The 8,728-nt window shown below is 44.8% G+C and overlaps 1 long non-coding RNA gene across 1 annotated transcript; it reads left to right on the top strand.

Annotated features, from left to right (window-relative positions):
* The first annotated feature begins 1,823 nt into the window (after positions 1-1,823).
* Positions 1,824-3,052, top strand: LOC119962356. Its single transcript, XR_005459839.1, has 2 exons — positions 1,824-1,978; positions 2,850-3,052. It is a non-coding gene; the product is annotated as an uncharacterized LOC119962356 (long non-coding RNA).
* Positions 3,053-8,728: the final 5,676 nt, after the last annotated feature.

An 8,728-nucleotide genomic window follows, 5' to 3' on the forward strand; every position in this document is an offset into this window, starting at 1 on the left:
CAGCGCATTACATTAAAAAAAAACATTCCAAAGGTTGGCGAGAGTACCGAACTTTGGACGTTAGATGACAGTGATTGTTTTTATTCTTTCGTGCGATGCTGGTGTCACTGGCAAGGCCAGCATTTGTTGCCCATAATTGCCCTTGAGAAGATGCCTTCAAACTGAGTATCTTGCTGGGCCATTGCAGAGGACAGTTAAGAGTCAACCACATTGCTGCGGCTCTGGACTCACATGTAGGCCCTACTGAGTAAAAACTACACGTTGCCTTTCTTGAGGACATTAGTCAATCAAATTAACTTTTACAAACAATTAGCAATTTTGTGATCACCATGGCAAGCTTTTCATTCCAGATTAATGAATCGAATTTTAAATTCCACTAGCTACCATGATGAGGGTTGAACTCATGTTTTTAGAGAATTAGTCCAGGTCCTCAGGGTTACTAGTCCAGTAACGTGACCACTACGTTACCATTACCCGAGAGACAGCGAATAAGGTAGATAGACAATGTATGGCATGTCATTTTTCTTCCCTCTTTTGGCGGAACTGGCTCATCAAAGCTTCAGAGATGCTTACTGCCCTTCAGTCCATCATTGAAGGGGTCGTTCGGGACAGGACAATGAGGCTAATCAACCATGGGTAGCATCACAGGCAATTCCAATCACCTGGCAGCCAAAAATATGCATTTTTCCAGTGGGTGCGTGGGAAATCATGAGGAGCGCCTATTATTTTTCCCATCTTATCCCAGGCATATTGCGGCTAATTGTCAGCTGCTGACCAAACTTGTCTTGCACCACATTTGAATGATCTGACCAAAAGAAAATCACAGAATTGTTGACATTCCTGAAAGAGGAAACGGTTAACTAGCACAGCACATGGGGGAGTTTGTGGCCACTTCACTGAGATTTGGGTAGATTAACTGTGGTAGAAGTGGATAAGTGACCTGCAGGTCTCTTTTCATAACTGCAGATTGAAGCAAAATGCCTCCAGTGCAGTGTGAGCCCATACATAGGATGTATTGCTGTGTTGAATAAAATAACAGTCTGTGTGGGATTGTCTTGACACTTAATGCAGAACACATGAAACAAATGCAAAATCAACTTGAGAAAACAAAGGCTTATTAATAAAGGCATTTGGACTCCTTTGCACAAATGCATTTGGAACAGACCCTCCTTCCAAAAAGAGAGTCAATTTTATCCACAAACACATCCCGACTCTGCTAACATTTTTTCAACCAACTGCTGGTTGGTCTTGGCCACACACGGTTAATGACTTGGCACAAGCGTGGGTGCATCCTTGTGCCGTGAGAGGAAAGATCAACTCGTTTTTCCACCCTTCATAGCCATTCAGTTAACATGTTGTTCGGTGTGCATTGGTGGGTGTCAGGTGAGGAGGGGAAAGGGGAGTGGGTAGGGGAAAGGGGAGTGGGTGGGGCAAGATTACATTCTGCGATACCCCATGGGTTGAAGATTTTCCACGCTCACACTTGCGGTGCCAACTTAGGTGCAGGCTCCCTATGGATGTGGGCCCCCTTCAGCGAAGCAAAGGGAACGAATAGAAAGAAGTTAGAAACACAACGCATGGTGTGACGTTACGTTGAAGCGCAACTGTGGAAATTGTACCCCCCCCCCCCGCGCCCTCGCTCCCCTTCATCGACAGGAATATGTGAAGCTATTCTTCTTCCTGCTCTAGAACTGGTCAGGGGGCGGAGGAGAGAGGAGGGAATGTTGGAGGTAGTGGTGGTTGAGGAGGGGAGAGAAGGGCACTCTGGAGCTGTGTTGTTTCAAACTTTCCACGGGATTTTGTCTCATTAAATATATAAGGCATGAATTATTTATAGAACCAAATTCTGCTGTGCTGCTAATGGCCACTTTCCTTGGGGGTCAGTGACAAAGACATCCCAATGGGGGTGAGTGACAGAGGAACAGTCTTTATGATGAAAGTGTGCAGCAAGGACAGCATGATGTGACAGCAAGAAAAAGTAAGACAGAGATTTTTTTTCCTCTAGCATATTATGAGAAAATGTATATTATAAAGCACTCTCAAGCTCATGTTTAATACAAGTGTTTTATATATATAAATACGTATAGAGATAGATATATAGGTATTCGCAATGAGCTATTGAGTTATTTGCCACCTTGTATATTTTCTAAGAGCTTTTCAGTAAATGCATTGAATTATTGTCGGGGGTTAACAACGACATATGAGACTGGTGTCACTGTTCTCAAAATGATTGAGTTTACACAAAGACCGCTGTCTGTAATGAACTCTTGCAAATGCGCTTTTGCAGGCAAAAAATGAGGGGAGAAAAAAAAAGCATACCTCCAACTACTTCCTGTAATTGCGTATTATTATAAAGGAAGCAGGAGGAAAAGATTTTGAAATTACGATCCATTATGCTGAAGAGGAAGAAAAGCATCACCCTCGTGAAGCACAGCTGACAAGCTTGACTAAATTAGTCCAGGACCATTACCAAAAAAAAAAATCTCTTAATTGCCAACCATTTTGTTAGGTCAATTGACTCTAATTGAAAAAATAACAAAAAGCTTATTATGCTGCAAATGCAGCCAGAAATGAGGCATATGCTACAGAGGAAACAATCATTCTAAATTTCTTTTGCCACTACAATAATGGCAAAGTTCATTATATGTCTGAGCATATCGGTTGTCTGTTTTTTTTAAACGAAATGATGTTTAACAGATTTTATTTTGGGGGGGGGGGGGGGGGGGGGGGAGGTGTGAGAGGAAAAGGATTTATTTTTTTGGCTTTTTTTTTTGCCACGTTTTAATATATTTGCCGTAATTTTCTGAGATACATTTTTGAGCCTCCTCTCCCTTTGCTTTAAATTACAGATCATTGAAATGTATGGAGCAGCTGAAGCAGATAGAATGAGTTAGCCCTGGAAAGCTCGACAAAAAACACCAGCAATTTAAAAATCACTGAAGCAAGTATCAGACCAATTTGGACAACAGTTGAAATGAGAGGCCAGCTTTAATAGCTGAAATAGGTAAATTGCCATCTTAAACACTTACCCAAATAAATTTTTGATGATTAACAGCAGGCGTTGTCTCTCTTTTTAACCTTGAGAAAGTTGATGTGAAATGGTTGAATGTTTACAGTGAAGTCAGAAAAGATTTAGTTTGATCTGTCATGGATCCAATTGCAGGGGCACTTGTGATCCCTCAGCACTCATCTTTCAGGTGGAATGTCACAGAAGTCTCGTGTGTTCTGAAAGCCCCTCCGTTATATGAATGGCCTGGTCACACTGGGTTGCCATGCCTCCCAATGGAGCCCTCGCATGAAACGGTGTCATTGAATTCTGTCTGCCTTGGTTCGTCAATTTTATACATTTTGTAATCCGAACTGTGTGTAACATGGACAAACATTCCTTGCTACCAGGGATTGAAGGTGTTGCATGATTTGTGCAGCTCTACAGAATAGCAGAGGGATGTCTCCTACTGGACCATCTCAGATACAGAAATGAGAGAGATAATTTTTTTTCCTTATAACGTGTCTTTCCGTACAAAATGGCATCTTGCCTTCTTACCTCACCCCCCCCCCCCCCCCACCCCCCCTTTACTGGCCCTCTGTTCCCTGATAATCGAACTGCCTTTTGAGCAACCCCACAGAAGGTTTTGCATCCACTACACTATTTTCAAAGCCGCTCCAGGTTCTAATATGAAAAGTTCTTCCAGGCAATAATCCTGAAGGCACCTTTCCCTAGTTTGTACCCATGTCCCCGTGCCCAGCAATTGTCCCTTGGAACCTGAAGTAGTACTCAGGGTTGACCATTTCAATTCCACATAGTGTGTATTGTTCCTCCTGTAAGGTCCTGGTCATTAACCTCCTTTCAATGCTGAATGATCCTCGCCTTTTTACCTAATCAGAAAACAAACTGCTGGAGATTGTTTCCATATTTCAAAATTTTGACAGCATTTGGTGAAGGGCAAAAAATTGGATGCACCTTTGTTTGACCCCTTAAGTCTAATTTTCAAGTGTCTCAACTCCAGCAGTTCAAATGGAGCCCAATTTCCTGCAGTTATCTACATGTTGGTGAGAAGGACATCCGCATGGCCAAGCTCATCAATTGGAATACATCGAGAAGCTCAGAATTCTTTAACGAAGAATCATTCGCTCTCCTTGATTAGGTTCCCTCATGACATTTGGGAGCTGAAATGCTCCAGAGCTTCTGTTACAGCTGGTTATAATCAGGGGTAGGAGGTTACGATAGCCCATGGTAACTTGCAACAATAACGTGAGCACCACAAATGCAAAAGCTCTCTGCTCAAACCATCCACTTGATGCCATGCCTGAGATCGGTAACTTGACTTTTTGTGCACCATTCCAGGACAAATATCCACACACACCGGTTCAAACGGTTAGGGCATTTAGCAACAATTAGATAAGGGATTCACGAAGTATCGATAGAGGTGTGCAACAATTTGTAAGGGAGACTGTTACAGTAAATCTATCAATGTTAAAGTTTTGACAACCTCCAGCACTGTACAAATATCACACTTTCAAGTGTCAAAAGTATTGAAAAGCAGAAAAGGACAGGCACTAAGTGTTTTTTTTTTCACTGCACAAAGACTGAATATTAGCCATCTGAAATCCACACAGTATGGAAGAATAACTGGGTGCACCTGCTAATCACGTGATAGGTTCAATAGTCAACAAGATGAATTTCAAGAGGAAAGAGCCACAGAGGGATATTGTTGCTGATCATACAGTCCTGTCTCCTTCGAGCAGAACCTCACTTGAGTGGCTTGACAATCCAACTGAGTCACAATTTGTACTGTCAGATCATTTGAACACTGAAGGGTTTTGTGAATTTTGCTCATTCAGCTGGGCATAAATGTTGGGATCGATTTGTATTGCCGAATTACTATTCCCAAGAGTCTGGATCGTGAACGGAATGGGGTCCATTGGCTTTCTGGGGCAAAGAGATTCAACGGGGCATTCAGAGAATTGGCTCAGTTGTCAAACATCAGAAGAGTCTCAGCGGACCAGAAAAAGTGATACCTCGACACTAACCCAGGTGGTGTTGATTGTTGACCCAATGGACCAGTCCTTGACACACACAGTTGGCAGGAAGGCTGTGATTGAATACTGACCTTTTCTTCCTCGTTGAAAATCTACAGTTTGAAACAGTCAGAGAACCCTCTGTTTCCAAGTGAGTGCTCATCAGTCAACAGTCAAATGGGACCCACACCATGGAAAAATGATATGCCGCTTATTAGTTTTGATGTTACAAGAATTGGTAAGAAATAGACTACTGTTTGATGTAAAGTAAATCAGATTGTTGACCTGTGAGTGCTTATCACAAGATGCTAGAGGAGGTGAGACCTGTAGGGAGAGCCCACTGACACTGACCTCAAGAGATTGTACAGTGTAAGACCTAAAATCTGTAATAAAAGGACTGCCTGTTTTCATGGTTCGAATGGCTCCATGCTAGAAGCCTGATTGAAACATTGGCGGGGCACTTAACAGCTCTTGTGAGTGCGGGAATTGAATGAGTTTCAATGACTTAACAGGTATGTGGCTGCGTCAAGGAACGAGAATTAATTCCAGCTTTTGGAAAGGCTGGGGATATTTATTTTAGTATTTGTCAGCTTTCCCAAAGATTTTATAGCCGGGAAGCATGTGGTAGACCAACGGCAAGGGAAGCAAGAAAAATAATAATGCAGCAAGGTTTGACGGTGAGTAATGTGAGATTGTTGCTTTCATGAGGAGGGCTGAGGAGGGTGTGATCTATTTGACAGTCCAGGTCACTCTCTCCACAGGCAGTGTGCTGTTCCCGACAGGATTAGCAGCCACTTTCAATGCTGCAGGTGTTAGTTTAGGATCTAGCAACACGTGTACGAGATAAAAGGATATTTTAAGGAATCTGGAAAGGAAAGGCTAGTCAATAGCCCAAATCTGCAGACTACAAAATATCATTTGTTGACCTATTCAACAATTATGGTTTCTCCATGCCACCAAATACCTCTTTCCCCCCCCCCCCCCCCCCCCCCGCCCCTCATTTACTTCACGTATCCTTACAGCTCCTTTGTTGTACCTCATCACTACCTACACTTTGGTAGGGCACAACTTGAAAGACTTGTCACATTCTCATCGACCAAGGATTTCATATAACAGGCCATTTCAAGAGAAAACATGGGCCGAATTCTCCCAGCCTACCCACAGTGGAGGAGTTGGAGGGTTGAGAGGGGGTCAGGGGGTCAGTGGGGGAGTCGGAGGGTCGGAGAAGATGGACGGTTGTACAGGCAGGCGCAGAGAATCTGGTGGGAGTCAAAAAGCTGGAAACCAGTTGGCATAAAATCATGTTAACAGGGCGGGTTTAGCTCAGTGGGCTAGACAGCTCAGTTGTGATGCCGAACAAGTCCAGCAGCGCGGGTTCAATTCCCATACCAGCTGAGAATTCTGAATTATCCCTTTGTGAACCCGAGAACGCACCAGAATGTGGCGACTAGGGGCTTTTCACAGTAACCTCATTGCAGTGTTAATGTAAGCCTACTTGTGATAATAAAGATTTTTTATTTATTTTTTATTTATTTAAGTTGCAATTCTCCCAATGACAGGTTAGTCTCCCTGCTGGCAGGTGACATGAACAACATTTGCATTCATTAGTATCTCATGAACGCCGCCTCCCATCAGAACTTCCAATCTTGCATCATGCCAGCAGGCAATCACATCAGCGTCAAACCTAATTGCTAAAGAGTAGTGAGCACAAGATGGCCCTCAGTTGGCAAGACACTTCGAGGTGAGTGGAGCCAAGACTTTCTGCGCATGGTGCTGCACTACTCCTGATGCGCTGTGCACCACTCTGAGGGGGCAGACCGGTTACTGCTCTCCATCTCCATGCTGAGCTGGTCTTCATGGACAGCACCATGCTGCTCGCCACATGAACCCTCCTGTATCACAGTCTCCGATCAGTACTGTGCCTGAGGTTGGGGGGTACAGTGGTCTCCCCCCCCCCCCCCCCCACCCCCCCCCCCCCACCCCCCCCACCCCCCACCCCCGGTGCCATACACCAATGTCTATCTGGACACCACTGTGTTGAGGGAGCCTTGCATCCATAGCAACAGAGGTCTGAACTTTTACTGGGGTGGAATGTGAGGGGAAGAGGGAAGGATGGTGATGGCCTGGCAAGGGAGTGCAATGTGGAAGGAGGACTATGCAAGGATGGGAGGAGAGGGTGAGGGCTCACAGTGGTGGGCAGAGGAGCAAGGGCGTGGATGAATAAGTTGAAAAATAGAAGGCAGAGGGAAGACCGAGGGGAGAGAAGTTGGACGCTGACAACATTGCCTGAAAAACTCACAAAAGATCAAAGGGGTACCACATTGTTTACTGGAGAGGATGTATGAAGACTCCAGAGGCGGTGGGTAGAGGTCCAAGTAAGGCAGGGGCACCTCACAGATGAAGGACTCGGAGGGAGGCGCGGGGGGATGATAGGGTTGGTTGAGTCGAGGAATAGACTTCCCCCTGATGTTGGTAGCCTTCTCCCTCTGGGTTGCTGACATCCTGTATAAAGTGGGCTGCAATGTGCAGGACTGGTAGTTAAATATGGCGCCAGGATCTTCAATCCCATCAGCTGAGGGTTTCTGGACAAATCAACTGCCAATCCACAAGGAGAATCAGAGGCGAACATGCCTGTGTGTAATTAATAAGGTTCCAAGTGCAGGATCTGGCAAGGGCTCCCGGTATTCTGGTCAGTGGGATAAGTGCCACTGGAACTGCCAGCCACCGCACTTCGACGTAAAATTGGAGAATTCTGCCAGTAGTTTATAGAATCCATACAGTACAGAAGGAGGCCATTTGGCCCATTGAGTCTGCACCGACCCTCCAAAAGAGCACTCTACCTAGGCCCACACCCCAACCTAACCCCGTAACCCCAATCCACCTAACATCACAACTTCGGGCTGTGGGGGGAAACTGGAGCACCCGGAGGAAACCCACGCAGAGATGGGGAGAAGGTGAAAACTCCACAAAGGCAATCACCCATAGCCGGAATGAACTCTAGCACTGTGAGGCAGCAGTGATAACCGCTGTGCCATTGTGCCATGGGGTGGATTCAATGGGTAATCCCATTGACAAGCGGCAGGAGTGTAGAACCCTGCCACCAGCAAATGGCGCACCGCAAAGAAACAAGGGGGAATGGAGAATCCAGCCCGACATTTAGTTCCCTTATCTGATTAATTAATATATGTTGTGAATAGCTGGGTCTTGGATTGATCCCTGTGGCACCTCATTAGCTACTGCCTGTTATTTTGAAAAAGACCCATTCATTCCGACCCTTTATTTCCTGTCTGACAACCAGTTTTCTATCCATCTCAATACACTACCCCCAATCCCATTCGCTTTAATTTTACATGTTAATCTTTTATGCGGCAATTTTCCAAAAGCCTTCTGAAAGTCCAAATAAACCACATCCACTCGTCAACTCTGCTGGTTACATCCTTGAATCCCGTTGATTTGTCAAGCATGATTTCTCTTTCGTGAATCCATGCTGACTCTGTCCGATCCTGCCAGTGTTTTCCAAGTGTGCTTCTATTAAGTTTTTATAATGGACTTCAGGATTTACCTCACTACCAACATCAGGCTGACTGGTTTATAAATTCCTGTTCTCTCTCTACCTCTCTTTTTAGATAGTGGGGTTACATTAGCTACCCTCCAATATGTGGGAACTATTCTGTAGAATTTTGGAAGATGACCACTAATTTATCCATTA

This window comes from Scyliorhinus canicula, chromosome 2 (assembly GCF_902713615.1).
Source record: "Scyliorhinus canicula chromosome 2, sScyCan1.1, whole genome shotgun sequence".
Classification (NCBI taxonomy): Eukaryota; Metazoa; Chordata; class Chondrichthyes; order Carcharhiniformes; family Scyliorhinidae; genus Scyliorhinus; species Scyliorhinus canicula.